The sequence below is a fragment of the Sciurus vulgaris genome, assembly GCF_902686455.1.
Source record: "Sciurus vulgaris genome assembly, chromosome: X".
NCBI classification, from domain to species: domain Eukaryota; kingdom Metazoa; phylum Chordata; class Mammalia; order Rodentia; family Sciuridae; genus Sciurus; species Sciurus vulgaris.
In genome coordinates, this window is record NC_136471.1 from 115748031 (window position 1) to 115763590 (window position 15560).

The following is a 15560-nucleotide window of genomic DNA, read 5'->3' on the forward strand; positions in this document are numbered from 1 at the left end:
AGACCAATATCCTTAATGAGCATCAACGCAAAAATTCTCAAAAAAATTTTAGCAAATCACATACAAAAATATATTAAAAAGATAGTGCATCACGGTCCAGTGGGTTTTACCCCTGGGATGCAAGGTTGGTTCAACTTCAGGAAATCAATAAATGTAATTCACCATATCAACAGATTTAAAGTCAAGAATCACATGATTATTTTGATAGATGCAGAAAAAGCATTTGATCAAATACAGCATCCCTTCATGCTCAAAACACTAGAAAAAAATAGGGAAAGTGGGAATATTCCTTAACATTGTAAAGGCCATCTATGCTAAGCCCATGGCCAATATCATTCTAAATGGTGAAAAACTGAAAGCATTCCCCCTAAAAACTGGAACAAGGCAGGGATGCCCTCTTTCACCACTTCAATTCAACATTGTCCTTGAAACTCTAGCCAGAGCAATTAGACAAAAGAAATTAAAGGGATACAAATAGGAAAAGAAGAACTCAAACTATCCCTGTTCGCTGATGACATGATTATATATTTAGAGGAACCTGGAAATTCCACCAGAAAACACTTAGAATTCATAAGTGAATTCAGTAAAGTAGCAGGTTACAAGATCAATGCTCATAAATCCAATGCATTTTTACATAAGTGATGAATGTTCAGAAAGAGAAATTAGGAAAACTACCCCATTCACAGTAGCATCAAAAATAAATAAAATACTTGGGAATCAATCTCACAAAAGAGGTGAAACACCTCTACAATGAGTACTACAGAACAGTAAAGAAAGAAATTAAAGAAAACCTTAGAAGATGGAAAGATCTCCCATGTTCTTGGATAGGCAGAATTAATATTGTCAAAATGGCCATACTACCAAAAGTGCTATACAGATTCAATGCAATTCCAATTAAAATCCCAATGATGTACCTCACAGAAATAGAGCAAGGAATTATGAAATTCATCTGGAAGAATAAGAAACCCAGAATAGCTAAAGCAATCCTCACTATAAAGAGCGAAGCAGCGGGTATCGCAATACCAGATCTTCAACTCTATTACAAAGCAATAGTAACAAAAACGGCATGGTATTCATACCAAAATAGACAGGTAGATCAATGGTACAAAATAGAGGACATGGACACAAACCCAAATAAATACAATTTTCTCATACTAGACAAAGTGCTGAAAATATGCAATGGAGAAAAGATAGCCTCTTCAACAAATGGTGCTGAGAAAACTGGAAAACCATATACAACAGAATGAAACTAAATCCCTATCTCTCACCCTGCACAAAACTCAACTCATAATGGATCAAGGACCTTGGAATCAGACCAGAGACCCTGCATCTTATGGAAGAAAAAGTAGGTCCAAATCTTCAACTTGTTGGCTTAGGATCAGACTTCCTTAACAGGACTCCAATAGCACAAGAAATAAAAGTTAGAATCAACCACTAGGATAGACTCAAACTAAAAAGTTTTCTCTCAGCAAAGGAAACTATCAGTAATGTGAAGAGAGAGCCTACAGAGTGGGAGAATATCTTTGCCACTCATACTTCAGATAGAGCGCTAATTTCCAGAATCTATAAAGAAATCAAAAATCTCTACACCAAGAATACAAATAACCCAATCAATAAATGGGCTAAGGAAATGAACAGACACTTCACAGAAGATGTGCAAGCAATCAACAGATATATGAAAAAATCTTCAACGTATCTAGTAATAAGAGAAATGCGAATCAAAACTACCCTAAGATTTCATCTCAACCCAAATAGAATGGTGATTATCAAGAACACAAGCAATAATAGGTGTTGGCAAGGATGTGGGGAAAAGGGTACACTCATACATTGCTGGTGGGGTTGCAAATTAGTGCAGCACTCTGGAAAGCAGTATGGAGATTCCTCAGAAAGCTTGGAATGGAACCACCATTTGACCCAGCTATCCCACTCCTTGGCCTATACCCAAAGCACTTAAAATCAGCATACTACAGAGATACAGCCACATCAATGTTCATAGCTGCTCAATTCACCATAGCCAGATTGTGGAACCAACCTAGATGCCCTTCAGTTGATGAATGGATAAAGAAACTGTGGCATATATATACAATGGAATATTACTCCGCCATGAAGAATGATAAAATTATGGCATTTGCAGCCAAATGGATGAAACTGGAGAATATCATGCTAAGTGAGATAAGCCAATCTCAAAAAGCCAAAGGACGAATGATCTCGCTGATAAGCACATGAGGACATATAATGGGGGGTAGGAGGGGTTAGCGTTAGGGTTAGGGTTAGGTTTAGGGTTAGGGATTAGGAGGATGGTAAGAATGGAGGAAGGAAGGACTGTATAGAGGGAAAAGAGGGGTGGGAGAGGTGGGGGGGAAGGGAAAAAATAACAGAGTGAATCAAACAATATTGCCCTATGTAAATTTATGATTTTTAATTAAAATAAATAAATAATATAAAAAAATATGAGGCAATTTCCTATTATGAGAGAATCCCCAAAGGAAGTAAATAGAATGCCTATGCCAGTTACTAATTTTCACAATAACATTACATAACAAATGATCAAAGATCTCATTCCCAAAGAATAATGGTTTTATTGTTTGTGCATCTAGGCTTGTCAGCAAAATGTCTGTCCTCCTCTTTGTTTGGTTCATATACAGTTTCAAGAATCAGTTGACTCAGCTTTCTCTGTGTTGCTTTTGGCTAGAACAACTGAGGTGACATGTTTTTCTCATTCTCTGTCTAGTTAGCATAAGCCTGTTCTCATTTTTAATGGTAGAGATGCAAAAGAAAGAAAGCTCACTCACACATGTATTCTTTAAGCCTATATTGTCATAATTTTTCACATTCCATTACCTAAATAAGCTATAGGGCCAACTCTACAGCTAGAGCGAAGGTATATTTGCAAGTAGCAAGAAAAAAAGTGATGAATAAGGAAGGAATGAATGGTTCTAATTATGTAATTATTTTTGTGATTATGTCATCAGAGTACCCATGAAAAAAACACTAGATAATCAAACTGGAAAAAAGCAAATAAGAACTTTCCTGCTAACTTTACTTCTTTCTCCCTGACAGTCAATGATGTTGAAATTACACAATGATTAGTGAGGTGGAGAAAAATTATTAAAAAGTCTAATTCTCACCAAGTTTAGGCCAGTGGGAAGACTAAATTTTAGAGCAAAATATGACATTTTAAAAATACAATTACCTCAATAAATAATTAGTATTTAATAATGAATAATCAAGAACCAAACTGCACAGTTCTTGGGTTCTAATTTCATCTCTGCTGCTATTTAACAGGAGCATGCTTTTAAAAATATTTTCTTTGTAGATGTATGCTTCAGTTTTCTACCCTAGAGAATTGGGAAAATATTATTACCAACCTCAAGTTGTTGTTATATAAATCAAATGCATTAAAATAGTTAAAGCACTTAAAACAATGGGAGGGGATTTTCAAGAAGACAGACTAGAGGGTGACTGCATCTCCTGTCGCTCCAGAACACAGGACTCAAGAGGGAGACGTTTTGAGAGACTCGGACCAACTCAGAGAGGCTGGGTGAGTTGCTCCCACTGGGTGAAGCTCAGCCCGGGTAGCAGGCCGGGAGAGTGGGCAGCTTCTCAGAGTGGGGCAGGGCAACGAGAGGTTTTACTGAGCAGCCTGGCTCCATCTGGTAGCAGACCCTGTCCACAGCCAGATTCTGGAAGCAGACCCACCCGGGGAGAGGCTTTCCACGCACACCCAGCCCCCAGTCCCAACTCAGCAGCGGGTCAGGGGCAGCGTTCTTCAGAAGCACTGCATTATCAAGTTCCCCCAAGACTTGAGGATACTGAAGGCTAGGAGGTGATATACTGGAAATCTACAGGGATACTATAAGCCAATAGAGGAAATCTGCAATATCACAGATTCCCACTGAAATCTGACCAATATGAGAAAACAAGGGAAGAAAATGTCCCAAACAAACCTAGATGCTATATCAATAAAACCCAGTAACAGCATTGCAAAAGGAAATGTCAGAAAGGGAGTTCAGAATGTACATATTTCAAAAAATCAGAGAAGGAAACAAGGAGATGAAAGATCAAATGCAGGTACCAAAGGATGAGATGAAAGAATAAATGCAGGCATTAAATGATCGCACCAATCAATAGTTAAAAGAGCAAATACAGGAAGCAAAAGATCATTTCAATAAAGAGGTAGAGATACTGAAAAACAGGCAGATAGAAATCCTTGAAATGAAGGAAACAATAAACCAAGTTAAAAACTCCATAGAAAACATCACCAATAGGTTAGAACACCTGGAAGACAGAACCTCAGACATTGAAGAAAAAATATTTCATCTTGAAAACAAAGTTGACCAGAGAAGATGGTAAGAAATCATGAACAGAATCTACAAGAATTATGGGATATCATGAAAAGGCCAAATTTAAGAATTATTAGGATTGAGAAAGGCACAGAGAAACAAACCAAAAGAATGAACAATCTATTCAATGAAATAATATCAGAAAATTTCCCAAATCTGAAGAATGAAATGGAAAATCAAATACAAGAGGCTTATAGGACTCCAAATATACAAAATTACAACAGACCCACACCAAGGCACATTATTATGAAAATTCCTAACCTACAAAATAAAGACAGAAATTTAAAGGCTGTGAGAGAAAAGAATCAAATTACATTCAGGGGGAAACCAATAAGGATACCAGCAGGTTTTTCAATCCAGACCCTAAAAGATACAAGAGCCTGGAACAACATTTACCAAGCCCTGAAAGAAAACAGATGCCAACCAAGAATCCTATACCCAGCAAAACTTACCATCAGATTTGATGATGAAATAAAATCCATCGATGATAAACACTAAAAGATTTTACAAAAAGAAAGCTGACATTACAGAACATTCTCAGCAAAATAAATGCTGAGAAATGAAAAAGAATGATGCAAATCTCCAAAGGGAGGAACTAGCCTAAAGAAATAGCCAAATAAAGGAGAAACCAAGTTGTGTCAAAAAACAAAAATGAGCCAAATGACCAGGAATACAAATCTCAATAATAACCCTGAACATTAATGGCCTGAACTAATCAATCAAAAGACATAGACTGGCAGATTGGATTAAAAAGAAAGATCCAACAATTTGCTGCCTGCAAGAGACTCATCTCATAGAAAGAGACACCCACAGACTAAAGGTGAAAGGATGGGAAAAAACAAACCATGCACATGGACTCAGCAGAAAAGCTGGAGTATCCATCCTCATATCAGATAAAGTGGACTTCAAGTCAAAGTTACTAAGAAGGGATAAAGAAGGACATTTCATACTGCTTAAGGGAAGCATAAATCAGCAAGACATAACACTGATAAATATCTATGCCCCAAACATTGGCTCATCCATGTACGTCAAACAAATCCTTCTCAACACCAGAAATCAAATAGACCACAACACAATAATACTAGGTGATTTTAACACACCTCTCTCTCCACTGGACAGATCTTCCAAACAAAAATTGAACAAAGAAATCACAGATCTCCATAACACAATCAATAATTTAGACTTAATGGACATATATAGAATATCCTATCCAACAAAGAGTGAATATACCTTCTTCTCAGCAGCAATGAATCCTTCTCTGAAATAGACCATATTTTATGCCATAAAGCTAATGGTACAAATTAGAAGGAGATAGAGATACTACCTTGTATCTATCAGATCATAATGGATTGAATTCAGAAATAAATGACAGAATAAAATACAGAAACTACTCCAATGCCTGGAGATTAAATAATATGCTATTATGTGATGAATGGATAACAGAAGACATCAGGAGGGAAATTAAAAAAATTCTTAGAACTAAACGATAACAAAGACACATCATATCAAAATCTCTGTGTCACTATGAAAGCAATACTTAGAAGAAGATTTATTTCATGGAGCACACTCAATAAAAGAAGAAAAAAATCAACAAATAAACGACTTAACACTACAGCCTAAAGCCCTAGAGAAAGAAGAACAGAGCTACATCAAAAGTAGTAGAAGACAGGAAATAGTTAAAATCAGAGCTGAAATCAATGAAATTGAAACAAAAGAAACAATCAGAAAAATTAACAAAATAAATAGTTGGTTCTTTGAAGAAATAAACAAAATTGATAAATCCTTACCCACACTAAAAAAGAGGAGAGAGAAAACTCAAATTACTAAAATTCAGAATAAACAAGGAAATATCACGACAGGCACGAGTGAAATACAAAATATTATTAGAAGTATTTTGAAATTCTATACTCCAACAAATCAGAAAATCTCAAAGACATCAAAAGGTTTCTAGAGACATATGAATTACCTAAACTGAACCAGGAGGACATACACAATTAAATAGATCAATTTCAAGTAATGAAATACAAGAAGTCATCAAAAGCTTATCAACAAAGAAAAGTCTGGGACCAGATGGGTTCTCAGCTGAGTTCTACAAAACCTTTAAAGAAGAGCTCATTCCAATACTTCTCAAAGTATTCCATAAAATAGAAGAGGAGGGAACCCTCCCAAACTCATTCTATGAAGCCAATATCACCCTAATACCTAAACCAGACAGAGACACATCGAGGAGAGAAAATTTCAGGCCAATATCTTTAATGAACATCGATGCAAAAATTCTCAACATAATTTTAGCAAATTGCATACAAAGATATATTAAAAAGATAGTGCACCATGATCAAGTGGGTTTTATCCCAGGGATGCAAGGTTGGTTCAACATTCCAAAATCAATAAACGTAATCCATCATATCATCAGAATTAAAGTAAAAAATCACATGATTATTTTGATAGATGTAGAAAAAGCATTTGATCAAATACAGCATCCCATCATGCTCAAAACACTAGAAAAAAATAGGGAGAGTGGGAATATTCCTTAACATTGTAAAGGCCATCTCTGCTAAGCCCATGGCCAATATCATCCTAAATGGTGAAAAATTGAAAGCATTCCCCCTAAAAACTGGAACAAGGCAGGGATGCCCTCTTTCACCACTTCTATTCAACATTGTCCGTAAAACTCTAGCCAGAGTAATTAGACAGACCAAAGAAATTAAAGGGATATGAATAGGAAAAGAAGAACTCAAACTATCGCTATTTGCTGATGACATGATTATATATTTAGAGGAAGTGGGAAAGTCCACCAGAAAACTTTTAAAACTCATAAGTGAATTCAGTAAAGTAGCAGGATATAAGATTAATGCTCATAAATCTAATGCATTTTTATACATAAGTGATGAATCTTCAGAAAGAGAAGTTCGGAAAACTACCCCATTCACAATAACCTTGAAAAAAATAAAATACTTGGAAATCAATCTAATGAAAGAAGTGAAAGAACTCTACAATGAGAACTATAGAACACTAAAGAAAGAAGTTAAAGAAAACCTTTAGAAGATGGAAGGATCTCCCATGTTCTTGGATAGGCAGAATTAATATTGTCAAGATGGCCATACTACCAAAAGTGCTATACAGAGTCAATGCAGTTCCAATTAAAATCCCAATGATGTACCTTACAGAAAGAGAACAAGCAATCATGAAATTCATCTGGAAGAATAAGAAAGCCAGAATAGCTAAACCAATCCTTAGTAGGAAGAGTGAAGCAGAGGGTATCACAATACCAGACCTTCAACTATACTACAAAGCAATAATAACAAAAATGGCATGGTACTGGTACCAAAATAGACAGGTAGATCAATGGTACAGAATAGAGGACATGGACACAAACCCAAATAAATACAATTTTCTCATACTAGACAGAGATGCCAAAAATATGCAATGGGGAAAAGATAGCCTCTTCAACAAATGGTGCTGGGAAAACTGGAAAACCATATGCAACAGAATGAAACTAAACTCCTATCTCTCTCCTTGCACAAAACTCAACTCAAAATGGATCAAGGACCTTGGAATCAGACCAGAGACCCTTCATCTTACAGCAGAAAAAGTAGGTCCAAACCTTCAACTTGTTGGCTTAGGATCAGAGACTTCCTTAACAGGACTCCCATAGCACAAGAAATAAAAGCAAGAATCAATATCTGGGATAGACTCAAACTAAAAATCTTTCTCTCAGCAAAGGAAACTATCAGCAATGTGAAGAGAGAGCCTACAGAGTGGGAGAAAATCTTTGCCACTCATACTTCAGATAGAGCACTAATTTCCAGAATATATAAAGAACCCAAAAAACTCTACACCAAGAATACAAATGACCCAATCAACAAATGGGCTAAGGAAATGATAGACATTTCTCAGAAGAAGATGTACAAGCAATCAACTGATATATGAAAAAATGTTCAACATCTCTAGTAATAAGAGAAATGCAAATCAAAACTACCCTAAGATTTCATCTCATCCCAATTAGAATGGTGATTATCAAGAATAGAAGCAACGGGGCTGGGGAGGTAGTTCAGTTGGTAGAGTGCTTGCCTTGCAAGCACAAGGCCCTGGGTTCGATCCCCAGCACCCCCCCCCCCAAAAAAAAAAAAAAAGAAAAAAGAATACAAGCAACAATAGGTGTTGGCGAGGATGTGGGGGAGAAAGGTACACTCATACATTGCTGGTGGGGTTGCAAATTAGTGCAGCCACTCTGGAAAGCAGTGTGGAGATTCCTCAGAAAGCTTGGAATGGAACCACCATTTGACCTAGCTATCCCACTCCTTGGCCTATACCCAAACGACTTAAAATCAGCATACTACAGAGATACAGCCACATCAATGTTCATAGCTGCTCAATTTACAATAGCCAGATTGTGGAACCAACCTAGATGCCCCTCAGTTGATGAATGGATAAAGAAACTGTGGTATATTTATACAATGTAATATTACTCAGCCATGAAGAAGAATAAAATTATGGCATTTGGAGGCAAATGGATGAAATTGGACAATATCATGCTAAGTGAGATAAGCCAATCTCAAAAAAACAAAGGACGAATGATCTCGCTGATACGCGGATGATGACACATAATGGGTGTGGGAGGGGGCAAGAATAGAGGAAGGAGGAACTGTATGGTGGGAAAAGAGGGGTAGGAGGGGTTGGGGGAAGGGAAAAATAACAGAATGAATCAAACACCATTACCCTATGTAAATGTGTGATTACACAAATGGTATGCCTTTACGCCATGTACAACATGTATCCCATTTGTTTACAATAAAAAAAAAAAAGAGAAAAAAAATGTCTAGGCAGGAAAAAAAAAAAAAAAGAATGAGTGGTGCGCAATCTGTACTTAACTGCTGCTACAATATATTTCTGTTTAAAAGTGAACTTTCCTGCTAGGCTCAGTAGGGTTCACCTCTAATCCCAGAAGTTCTGGAGGCTGAGATAGGAGGATCACGAGTTCAAAGTTATCCTCAGCAAAACCGAGGTGCTAAGCAACTCAGAGAGACCCTATCAAAAAATAAAATGCAAAAGTGGGTTGGGAATGTGGCTCAGTGTTTGAGTGCCCCTGAGTTCAATACTAGGACCAACTGCTCCACACACAAAAAGAAAAACCACAACTGTCCTACAGTTATGGGTGAAATGGACGAATCTACTTGGAGACACTATCACATGTTGCGCAGATTATCAAAAGTACATCAATTGAACAGTATTTGGGGAAAATTTTAGTTGCCTTTAGGAAGAAGCATTATAGGCAAGCCATTCTTTCCAAACCCAAATTCTTATTTTACTAAGCTTGTCTTTTCATTGTTTTCCCTTGGAAATTTTCTTGGAATTCTAACTAACTGTGACATTTCTCTAGATTGTAACAAGCGTGTCCTTAATTCAATTAGTGTATATTTATTTTCTATTATTGAGGCATTACCATACAAATGGATAGCTCCAACTTCTGAAAAACAACTACTAAAATTATATTATGTATTTAAGTTTTAAGATGTTATTAACTTCTTTAGACAAGAAAAGATCCAGTTCTCAATATGTGGCATAGAGTCATAAATTAAGGGTTAGAAGGAAAATTAGAGATAATTTTTCCCAACCTCACTGTATAGTCGATAAAATCAAAGTGCTAATGCATACAGTTTTGTACCCAGAATTATAGACTATTTTCTGAGTCGGGATTGTGTATGATGCCTTAAGATCCTCAAGTTCCTTCCTTACTTCATAGCTTCCCACAGGAGCTCAATCAAGACAGGGAAAGAAGAATTTGGGCAAGATGAGTAAGTAGGGCTTAATATCAAAAAAGAGTATAGATACAAGACAGGTAATAGAAGAAAAATTTTGTTTATTAACTTTTTATTTTTATTATAACAGAATTCATCATATTAACTGTTTTTTAAGTGCACATTTGAGTGACGTTAATTACATTCACATTGCTGTGTAACCACCGCAGTCATTCATGTCCAGGACTCTTTTATCTTATGAAACTAAAATTTTGTTTAACCACTAAACAAGAATTCCCTGTTCTCACTTTCTGAGGCCCTATCATCCTCTTTTCTTCTTTGTCTGTATAAACTTGGCCACTCCAGGAATTTCATAATAGTTGGGTCATACAGTACACTATTTGTCCTTTTATGACCAGTTTATTTCACTCAGTATACTATCCTAAAGGTTCATTCATGTTGTACTATATGTCAGAATATGTTTCCTTTTAGAAGCTAAATAATAATCCATTGCATAGGTATACCAAATTCTGTTCTTCCATCTATCTGTTGATGGACAATTGGGTTGCTCCTACCTTTAAATATTGAGAATAATGCTAGTGTGAACATAGGTATACAAATAAATCTGAATCCTCACTTTCAGTTCTTGTGTGTTTACGCATAAAAGTGCAATTGCTATATCATATGGTAATTCTATTTTTAATGACTTGAGAAACCAGTTTTTAAGGTGAAAACTGGTTATGATGATGGAATCTTAAATGGCCTCTTGCATAAGTGTTGCTTAATAGGAGGATATAAGGGAGATAAGGAGTCTCCTGTACCCTTTTGCTTTATGATAGAACAAAAATTGACATATTTCAATTATACCTACTCTTTCACAATGATGAAATACTACTCTGAGTAGTATCATTGTCTATGCTAATATCAAGCTTCTGAATCACCCAGAGAGTTACAAAATTCCTGAAACTCTCCCATAGAATTTCTGATGAGCAGACGTAGAGATATATTTCAGGAATGCCTTGACTCTGGAGTCCTAGCTACTCTAAAGTGTTCTACAATCTTCTTTAACCTGTAAAACTCTTCCTTTTTTATTTCAATGAGAATAATTCAGTAAGCCCTTTTATGATAATCTTTCTTATCTTAATGTGTCTTTCCTTCCAGTCCAATCTGTCTGCTTGTTGGTATAAACTTAAACTTCTTTCCTCTCACCTATATTTAGATATGATTGACAAATTTAAAATATATATATTTAAGAAATAGAACATGATATTTTAAGATAAATATACATAGTAAAATTATAGAATTAAGGCTGTTAGAAATATAGATCATGTGTTTCTACTTTGTTTTCCAATTCTCAAATGATACTTTTTTACCGGAATATTTCTGAAAATTATTTGAGAAGTTCAAAATACCTCATGCTCTTAGAAGAAAATTTTCACCTGTTGTTCTGTGACTTCAAAGCAATCTTAGATATTGGAGGCGTTTGATTAGGGATACCTGATCACAAGTATATGAAATATGATAGAAGCAGATAATGTCAAGAATATAGACAAAATGCATTTTCTGAATTTCAGAAACTATGGTCTTAAGCTGTAACCATATCCACATGTTTTTCTTCCTTTATCCCATATGTCATGGCTTAATATGGTTTGTCTCCACCAAAACGCACATTGAGGCTTTCTCCTCAATGCAGCAATGTTGTGAGGTGGGGTCTAGTTGGAAATGCTGGGGTCATTAGAATGGAGCCCTCATGAATGAATTAATATCTTTCTTGCATGAGTTCTCTGTCTCTTGGAATTAGATTAGTTACTACAAGAGTAAATTGTTATAAAGTGAATTTCCCCTCTCATGTTTTGTTTCTTCTTCATATGTCTGCTTGCTCTTCCACTTTTCCACCAGAAGCTGAAGCGATATAAGACCCTCAGCAAATGCCAGAATCATTCTCTTGAGCTTCCCAACCTGCAGAACAGTGAGCAAAATAAACTTCCATTCTTTAGAAATTACTCTGCCTCAGGTATTTTGTTATAACATCAGAAAACAGACTAAAATACTGTTCTCTTTAACTCTTCCTCAATTGTGGACCCTTGGACATTCTCAACCCACCTTCCAGGCATGAGCATCTGGTGACACCAACCTCTCCCAAACATTCTCCTTCTTGTTTCTGTGCCTCACACCCTTTGTTACACCTTTTAAGTTTCCCTATATTGGAGTTCTTGGTATATTAAAGGAACATCAAACATCCCTCTGGTTAGTCAATTCCCAAAGGACATGTTTTATATTTTAAGAGAGATCTATGGATGAAAATGACCTTAATATGAAATTGAGAGTTTCAGGTAGCCTGGAGAGAAAAAAAATAAATAAATGTGAATTGGTTATTCACTTTTCCTTATAATCATACCACATATTAGTTCCTTCCTTGCCTATATAGATGAATAGTCCTGGAGAGAAAAAAGAAAACACAAAAGCAAAATAAATAAATATAATATACTGATTTATTTCATTTCTCTATTTGCAATGAAAATTATGGGAATAAATGTGCTTACTGCCAGCAATATAATTATCTATCTTAGATTCTAATTATTTAAGTCTAGATATTTTCTCCCTTTCTATTGTATAAGTTCTGAATGACAATAGCCATAAGTTTTTCAACTCCCATGACACCTATTGCAACATTTTCACATAGTAAACATCAGTACTAAATAACAATAATGATAATAATAATAGCAATAATAGCTACTACAACTATTGGAGAGAGCACCATAAAATACTGGAACAAGAATAAAATAGCCACAAGAGGAGATACAATGTCAAGAAAAGAAATGTCTATTGGTGAACACCTTGGTGATTTCCAAGATTCATCCTTAAGTCACCCATGAAAAGTCAATGCCTAAATTTCAGAGATAAATGGATTTTGCAAAAGGAAAACTGAAAAGTGTACCAGTCATAAGAGTGTGAGATATTGGCAAGGGACTAGACACTTATGCAAAGATTGTGACACAGGGTTCTTAGTGATGAGTGTAAGTGGAATTTTTTCAGAGGTCAGAGGGCACCATATGTTCATTGTGGTCTGTCATGATGAGACTTCCAGGAACCTTTGAAGATAGAGAAGGAAAATGAAGCCATAGAGGTGACTTCTCCCTCTATCACAGGTTTCATGGATTCTGTTGTTTAAAAGGGCAAGAGATAAAGACAGGGGCAAAAGTAAAGCTATCTCCAAGTATTAACTTTCAGAGAAGCACCATTTAAAAATCTTCTGTAGATTTCAGAAAAATTGGAGGAGCGAGTGCTTCAAAATTGTGATGGGTCTGAATGAAAAACAAAGCACATGGCATGTTATCATTTTTTGAGTAGCTATTTAAAGGTAAGAATATGGCTTAACTACATTATATATAGAGAACACTATCCAAGAACATGGTTATTGTGAAATTGAAATATAGCTTGTATGAAAGAGGAACCAAATTCTTAATCTTATTTAAAGTAACATATTGAAATTGAAGTGACCACAAGTGGTTACTGATTATTATATCAGACAACACACATTCCATGTCTCAAGAGAAACAGAGACTATGTTTTCAATATTCTTTATTTTACAAATGTAGAAACAGAGTAAAGAATACTAAATAACATGGTAAATATCACAACTAAATGTGGCTAACAATATAAATCCAGTGATTTCTGACTGAATACATAGTATTTTCTAAGTATTTCTTTCTTTGTACAGATTTCTGGAATTTCTGTTAATCTGACTTTTCTCAGTGTAAAAATAAATAACACACATATATATAACTACCAAATTCATTTGCTAGAATTCATCATTTTAACAACTTTATGCTGAAAACTACTTAAGAAGACCAACAAGTTGAGTGAATAAACTATTCAAATAATTAAATATCATGCAGCAATGACAATTAAATATCTACAACTTCATACAACAGTTTTGATAAGCATGAAGAACAATACAATTGAGTTATCTGGAGTCAAAAAAGCATGTGATGTATGATGACCATTATTGTATAATGTATTTAAACATACAGAGAGCTAATATATACTGTTAAAAGTCATGTTGTGTTCATCAGATTCTCACTGCTGTGACCAAAGACCAAAATGCCCAATAATAACACCTTAGTGGAGGAACAGTTTATCTGGGTCTCATGGTTTCAGAGGTTCAGACCATGGTCAACCAACTCCATTGCTGTAGATCCAAGGCGATATAGAACATCATGGTGGAAGTACATAGCACAGGAAAACTGCTCAGCTTATGGCAGCCAGGAAAGCAGAGGGAGAAAGATATGAACCAGGCCAATATTTAATCCCTAAGGGTACTACACCAATGACCTACTTCCCATAGTCACACCCTATCTGTTTATTGTTACCCTCTAGTAGTCCATTCAAATCATTAATATGTCAAGTGGCCTAATCCACTGATGAGGTTATAGCTCTTATAATCCAATCATTTCACCTCTGAACATTGGTACATTGCCGACCTCACGAGTTCTTTGGGGGACCTTTTAAAATCCAAACCAGAACACATAGCAGCTATGCAGGTAGCACATTCCTGTTGTCCCAGCTTAAGATTAGGAGGTTGTCCATAGTTCCTTGCCATGTTAACTCTGTAGCAGTTTACTGGAGCATATTTCTGTGAAAACTTCTTCTTTGACCAGATGGAAAAAACTTTGTTTACAAAAGACACCTTTAACTAAGTCATTCTCACCCAGAAAATTGCTATGCCTTAAGGACAATTATTTGGGGCCTTAATCATGTTTGCAAAGACCTTTACAGCAATACACAGATTAGTGTTGAGTGAATTCCTGGGAGAAGACATGAATATTCTAAGAACTAGGAATACTATGGTACCATCTAAGAATTTGACCTATTGTGGGCACCTTTCTCAAGATTAAAATACAGCTGAACAAAAATGTAAAATAAGCCTTAATATCACCTGGGAAGTACCAGCAATGACTTTCTCTATCTTGATACTACCATCCTTACTAGTACTGATTTATACTAAGAATTAGTATGACAAAAGGAAGTTCTGCAGATGGTATTATAGCAACATATAATAAGGAATGACAAAAAATACCCATTTTCACCAGACATGGACGTTCATACCTATAATCACAGCAGCTCAGGAGTTTGAGGCAGGAAGACTGCAAGTTCAAGACCAGCCTCAGCAACTCAGGGAGGTCTTAAGTGTCTTAGTGAGAACCTGTCTCAAAATACAAAAATAGATATGTGATAAAAGGGCTGGGATATGGATGAGTAGTTAAGCACTCCTAGGTTCAATCCCTGGTACAAAAACAAAAACAAAAAAAAACATCTATTTCATTTTCTATTCCATTTATTTGCCTAAATATTGACTAGGGGTAGTAAGAGCTTCCAAATAGACCATTTTCTTAAATTATGAGTTAAGGTATTCCAGTCCAAACAGATCATCACTGAATGTTCTGAGATATTTGGCAATGACCAATGAGCTTGACTG